This window comes from Chrysochloris asiatica, unplaced genomic scaffold, assembly GCF_000296735.1.
Source record: "Chrysochloris asiatica unplaced genomic scaffold, ChrAsi1.0 scaffold00048, whole genome shotgun sequence".
Classification (NCBI taxonomy): domain Eukaryota; kingdom Metazoa; phylum Chordata; class Mammalia; order Afrosoricida; family Chrysochloridae; genus Chrysochloris; species Chrysochloris asiatica.
In genome coordinates, this window is record NW_006408566.1 from 5,394,360 (window position 1) to 5,401,673 (window position 7,314).

Consider the following 7,314-nt stretch of genomic DNA (forward strand, 5'->3'; position numbering starts at 1 on the left):
TTGTTTATTGTGAATGCACAGACACATCAAAGAATACATAAAAACAGATAATATAAATTACCTGGATGGAAGTGGGAGGAGAGACAGGGATAAGTAAAAGCCTTCATATTTTATTTTGTGTGTTTTTGTACACATTTCTCTTCTGTTGTTAAGTTCCATCATATGTGATAGCATGAAACACTACCTGGTCCTGTACCATCCTCACAATTGTTGCTCTGTCTTAGCCCAGTGTTGCAGCCACTGTGCCAATACATCTCATCGGGGGGGTCTTGTTCTTTTTCTCTGACCCTTTACTTTACCAAGCATGATGTCCTTTTCCAGGGATTGATCTCTTCTGATAACTTGCCCAAATGGTGAGGAGAAACATCACCATTCCTCCATCTAAAGAACATTCTGGCTGTGCTTTTTTCAAGACAGATTTGTTTATTCTTCTGGCAGTTTATGGTATATTCCATTGTCTTTACCAGCACCATAATACAAAGTCATCCATTCTCTCCAGTTTTCCTTATTCACTGTCCAGCTTTCATATGCATATGAGGTGATTGAAAATGTCATGGTTCAGTCAAGTATACCTTAGTTCTCAAAATGACATGTTTGCTTTTTTAGCAATATAAAAAGGCCTTTGCAGCAGATTTATTCAATATGATATATGATCTGATTTCTTGACTTCTGCTTCCATGAATCTGAATGAAGTCCTTGATAGCTTCAATCTTTCGTCCAGTTTCTTCACTTACCATGATGATGTTTGTTGATCCAGTTGTGAGAATTTTTTTCTTTATGCTGAGATGTAATCCATAATGAAGGCTACAGTCTCTGATCTTCATCAGTAAATGCTTCAAGTTTTCTCTTTCATCAAGCAAGGTTGTCTTTTCTGCATATTAAAAATCGTTAATGAATCTTCCTCTAATCCCAATGCAACGTTCTTCTTCATATAGTCCAGTTTCTCATATTATTCGCTCAGCATGCAGATTGAATAAATATGGTAAAAGGATACAACCCTGCTACATTCTTTTCCTGATTTTAAACCACTCAATGTCCTCTTGTTGTGTTCTAACATCTGCCTCCTGATCTAAGAGCATGCTTCACATAAGCACAACTAAATATTCTGGAATTCCCATTATTTGCAGTGCTGTCCATAATTTGTTATGATCCACACAGTCTAATACCTAGTCAATAAAACACAGGGAAATATTTAAGACAAAATTAGTTTTGGTAGACTTCTGGCTAGGTGATGGATGAGGCAGATGCACTATACGGATCCTCTACAATGAAGAGATGAAAGGCCAAAAGAAGCAGACACAGATGAAAATTCTGGAACCCTGAACTTCAGAGAAAATTTTAGAGAAGTGGCTTAAGTGCTTGTTAGAAGGAGAAGCTGAGCAGAGATGGCAAGAGAGAGAGAATGACTTGTGAATGACTGGTCAGATGCAGTACAACCATCTTGTGAAGCACCTTGGCAACAGAAGGAAACCTGGAAGAGCAGATTCACACAGTCAATGGGATGTGATTCCTTCTTTCCCCCCACATTCCCCTGGTGACCAAAGGTGTGGCTAGTTCCCATCCCCATCCATCCTCAGCGTTGATCCTGCTCTCCAAAAGTTTAGAGCCATGTGTTTGAGAGTTATGCCAGTGTGAGGCAGGAGCCAGCCATGTGACTTTGGTGGGCTGCTTTCGTGCCTGGATTCAGGCAGAATCAGTTCTAGATCTACAGAACCTGCAGAGATACAAGACCAGCATTTAACCAGTCACCCTGGCCCCAGCACTCCTATGATCCTAACAGGCACTGAAGCCAGTTTCATTAAAGGCTTCACGAACTACTTCTGGATTGAGTGCCCTGGATATAGATAACACCAAGACCAATAGGAACTCCATTTAGGACCTGAAACCCTGCTATCACATCCCTCCCATATCCATCTTGTGAGCTCCAAGACTTGTAGGAGCTCCCAGAGTTATCCCCTCTCTGGATCCAAAAGTTGCACTGATTTTTTTTTCTTCCCATTTTGTTTTTGTATGTGGGTTGGTTCTTTTCCTCTTGGTTGTTTTTGTTTATTCTTTCTCTTCCTTATTCTCTTTGCATTCCCTTGAATTTTATTCTTTCTATCTCAACTATTGTTTTTCCTTCTGTTTCCCATTTCCCTTTCTCCTCCCCCCACTTCCGTTTGACCTTTCTTTACTACTGTCTACTCTCTCATCATCTTTCCTCTCCCTGTTTTTACTGTTTCGTAATTTTCTTCCTCATTTATTTTCTCTTCTACAGCTCCATTTTTCTGTCCCTCTTTTCACTCTTTATTTATTCTTAAGTGGGCTCTGTTTCCTTATCCTTCATTTGTATATCCTATTTTTTTCTGGTTGCTACCTGTTTTTATTTAGTTTTTCTCTTTATTATATTCTCTTTTTGTTTTGGCTCCAATTCTGTTTTGCTTTCTTGTGTGTGTATATGTGCGTGGTTACCTCTTTACCACCAGACAGGAGACAGCAACCATACCCATAACAGTCGAGCCACAATCATACTCTCTGCAGCTCCACCCTCTGGGAAAGAGCTAATACCAGCTCCTCTACTGCCTGGTCAATGATAGAGAACCAACACCTGCCAAACTCACCCTAAACTGAGGTGCACGAATGGCAAACAAGAATAGTGTATACACTTCCATTCTCTAACTATACCCAGAGGAGAGAGTTGATGAGTGCCTAAGAATACATCAACACATAGTCTTCAATTTAATACAAATATGACAACCTCACAATGCCCTGGAGACAACAGACAATTGTATCGCACATGAAGAAACAAGAGAGAATGACTCAAATAAATGACTAAGAAAAGATACTGGAACTAAACTGAAAACAATTCAAAAGAATGATATTTCGGTACCTTAAAAGGATTGACAGAAATATTGAGGAAAGCAAATAGAATACAGAAAAAGATTTAGAAAATTTCAGGAAAACACTACAAGAATAAAAAGGCAAAATAAATGCAAATTTTGATACAATATAAAACCTGCAATTAGAAATCCAGAAGATTAATACTAAGATTTCAGAAATGGACACTACATTGAAAGGCCAAAAGAGTAGATTCAAAACAATGGAAGCCATAATTAGTGAGCCTGTAGATAAATCCCTCAATACTAGTATGCTAGAAGAGCAATCAGAAAAAAGAATTTAATGATCCAAAGAAATTCTAAGAGTTATATGAGATACTATGAAGGGGAACAACTTACAGGTGACTGGAATTCCAGAACAGGAAAAGACAATAAAAAGCACAGAGAAAAATGTTGAAGACTTGTTGGAAGAAAACTTCCCTAACATCATGAAAGATGAGAAAATAAGCATACAAGAAGCTGAACCAACCCCAAAATTACAGATCCTAAAAGAAAATCACTAAGACAAATCATAATCAGACTTTCCAAAACCAAAGACAAGGAGAGAATCCTGAGAGGAGTTTGGGAAAAATGAAAAAATTACCTACAAAGGAGAACCAATAAGACTAAGCTCTGATTTTTCAGCAGAAACCATGCAGGTAAGAAGGCAATGGAATGATATATACAAAATTCTGAAAGAAAAAAAAATTTCTAGCCCAGAATCACATATCCAGCAAAACTGTCCCTAAAAAAAAAAGAGGCAAAATTATGACATTTCCTGATAAGCAGAAATTAATTAAAGGAATTTTTAATGACCAGATCAACTTGACAAAAAAAATACTAAAGGGTGTTCTTTAGACTAAGAATCAACAACAGCTGACAACAACTTGAGATTCCCATACATGGCAACACCACCCAGAATTCAATCCATGTATAGAAGTATTTAAAATAAAGCAAACCTACAAGATTGAAAATAGGGAGCCAGAGATATCAATTGATAATGAAGTCAACTATAAAGTAAAAAGAAGAAATAGTGTAGATACAGAAGTTACAAATGACTAGGAATTCAAATAAATTTCAAGATAAAACAGACTCTTATAAACAGAGAAAAGTTAATAAATTATTGGGTAATCTCAAAGAAAATTAACATACTGCACATCAAAATAAATACTAGAAAGATTTAGTAAACATTAACACAACAGAAATGAAGAAAACCCACAAACAAAATGAACTCAGTGTAGAAAATTATGTGGAATAAAGAAACTAGCAGCATCACAAAACACACACACACAGCAAAATGGCAGAAATCAATTCAGACCTATTGATAATCACAATGAATGGAAATGAATTGAATGCACCAGTCAAGAGACAGAGAGGTCAGAATGGATAAGAGAGCAGGATCCCTCAATATGCTGTCTATAAGGGATTCATCAAAGAGACAAAGACAACCTAAGTGCCCATCAACAGAAGAATGGTTAAACAAACTTTGATACCAATACACAATGGAATACTATGCAACAATGAAGAATAACATGAATCTGCAAAGCACTCACAACATGGATGAACCTGGAGGATGTTATACTGAGTGAAATTAGTCAGCCAGAAAAGAACAAATAATGTATGATTCAAATGTTGTAAATATTTAAGAAAATATTTTCTTAAAAGAAAAAAATCAATGATGGTTACAAGGAGGAGGGTGGGAAAGTTATTCATAGGCTAGCGAGTAAGATACATGTTAACATGGGTGACAGAGCAGGCAATATGCGTGAGGGGAGTTGGCAGAGGAAAAATGAAGGTAGCAAGAGACACTGGGAGAAATGTAATAGTTAAAGTGAATACAGGTAGATTTGAAAAAATAAATAAAATAAAAGGTAAGTAAATAAAAATTTAAAAGGTGCATGGAGGGGATTGCAGTCATTATAATGAAGCAATGTATATGATTTACTGAATGTAAAACTGATGATCTGTTCTGTAAACCTTCACTCAATTTATAATAAAAGTTTTTTAAAAAATACATGAATTTTTAAATATCTGTTGTATGAATGATTCATTCACCTCCCTGGGATTGGGGCCCTGGGAATCTGCTCAGATGGCAAGTTTATTGCTGAAAACTCACCTCCTAGAGAACTTGCCTACATTCTTCATTCAGCCTTGTGCTACACCCACCAGCTAGCATATCTGTTTACACAATGACCCCATCCCCAACCATGTACACAGTATTGGCTTTGCTAAGAGCTCTGGATTCCAAAAGAGGAAGACCTGGCTCCAAATCCCAAGGATTTTACTCATTTTCTGTGTGACTTTAGAAAAATTACTTACCGTCTAACTTCCGTTCTCCATCATGGGGTGACCATGAGAACTAAATAAGATAATGCCCATTATCAGTACCAGTTACTATCAAGTCAGTTCCAACTCACGGTAATCCTGAGGTGTCAAAGTCAAATTGTTCTCTATAGGGTTGTTGATGACAGATTTGGAGGAAGTAGATTGGAAGGACTTTCCTCAAAGCTTCCTCTGGGTAGACTTGAACTTCCAAACGTTTAGCTAGCAGTCCAGTGTGTTAACCATTAACACTATCCAGTATCTCAATGCCCATTAAATGCTCAACAAATCATAGCTTAAAAAAGATCAATAACAGGAACAGTAGTTGACTGTGCTCAATAGATTCCCCACTGAAATCAGACTAGCCCCCAGGTTACCATTAGCTGTGGCCAGCTGGCCTGTCTGTTTCATTCAACTTGATGGATTTCTGCAGTTTTATGTAAAAAGAATCAAATCAAGCCAAAAAGAAAGAAATGATAGAATTAGTAGATGTGATCAATAGGGTTTATTCTCAGGAAATCATGGATTCCATTTTTTTTCTCTGTTCTTTTCACATCCACAACATCCACAACACACACCTAAAACCATCAGGGAGATGTGTAAACTGTTCCCACTGGGAGAAAACTCAGTATGATACCCCTTCATATGGCAAATTTTGTATTTCTTTTATCATAATATTCATAAAGAAATTAAGTTAATGAGTGCTTGCCCTATAGCAGTTAGTATATATTTACATAATAAATCCAATTCACTAAATATTTACTAAATCATCATCATGGAGTACTGGTTTGGCTCTGTAGGATCAGCACTGGACTGCTAACCACAAGGTTGGTGATTCAAACCCACCAGCCACTCCTTGGAAATCCTATATAAAGTGGCTGTGAGTCAGAAGAGTTGAATGGCACTTAACAACAACAAATAATCATCATAATAAAAATAATAACAGTGTAAGGAACTCTTGTTATTTTCAGCTACCCTGAATCTTAATCTCTGTCCAATCTGTATTCTGTGGATCTTGTGGATTTGTGGATTTGTGGATCCTGTATTCTGTGGATCTTGGGAGAAGGTGGGGAAATTCCCACCTCCACAGAAGCAGACGGAAAGCAGGTATCTTTGAACCTTACTCTCTGGTAGAAGGGCTCTCTCTCACCCGTACCCTGATTACTTGGATGCTTCCATCTGGAGCAAGTGGTACAAGCAAAGGGATGGTTAGCAAGGGCCACAATCACACAACTTGGACATCTGGGATCAGCCTCATCAGTGAGCCGCTCAGGGCAGTTAGGACCCACCAGCATCAGGTCCTAACCAGACAGTCCTCGTGACAAGGCCTTGACTGTGTTCTCTGCTGTCCAGTCAACTTTGGTTCCTACCCGTTTTCCACACCTGGTTCTCTAGCCTTCCTGTTGATTCTGTAAGCTACCCGATGTCCTTTCAATAAGTTCCTATTCTACTGAAGTTAGTCAGAGCTGGTTTCTATTTATTTATAATCAAGAACTCTGACCAGAACTAATAACTGTAAATTATGGAGCAGTTATCAGCCAGGCATTATTCTCAGTTTTTAACATGACATATTGTCAGGAGGGACCAGTTACTGGAGAAGGATACCATGTTTGGTAAGGTGGAGGGTCAGAGAAAAAGAGGAAGGCCCCCAGCAAGATGGATTGGCCAAGTGGCAGCATCAGTGAGCTCAAGCATGGCAACAATTGTGAGGTTGGCCCAGGACCAGGCAGTTTTGTTCTACTGTGCATAGGGTCGCTATGAGTTGGTACCAACGCAATGGCACTTAACAACAACAACAACAACAACAACTTCACACTTAACCAAGAAAGGCCTGGTGGTCTTCTTCTGACAAATCAGCCATTAAGAACCTTATGGAGCACAGTTCCACTCTGACACGTGTGGGGACATAGACAGCAACTAGTTAAAAAACATCACACAAAAACTTCAAAACAACTCTAGGAGAGAAGAGCCTATTGTCCCCACTTGACGAAGTAGAACATTGTGGCTTTCTGGACTTAAACAACTTGCTCAAAGGCATGCCCTAGAAAAGAGGCAAAGTTAGGATTCAAACACAGATCCATCCATCTGCCAGGCTCTTCTTCCTTCTCAGCCAAGGATTTGTGACCTGGCTTACTAT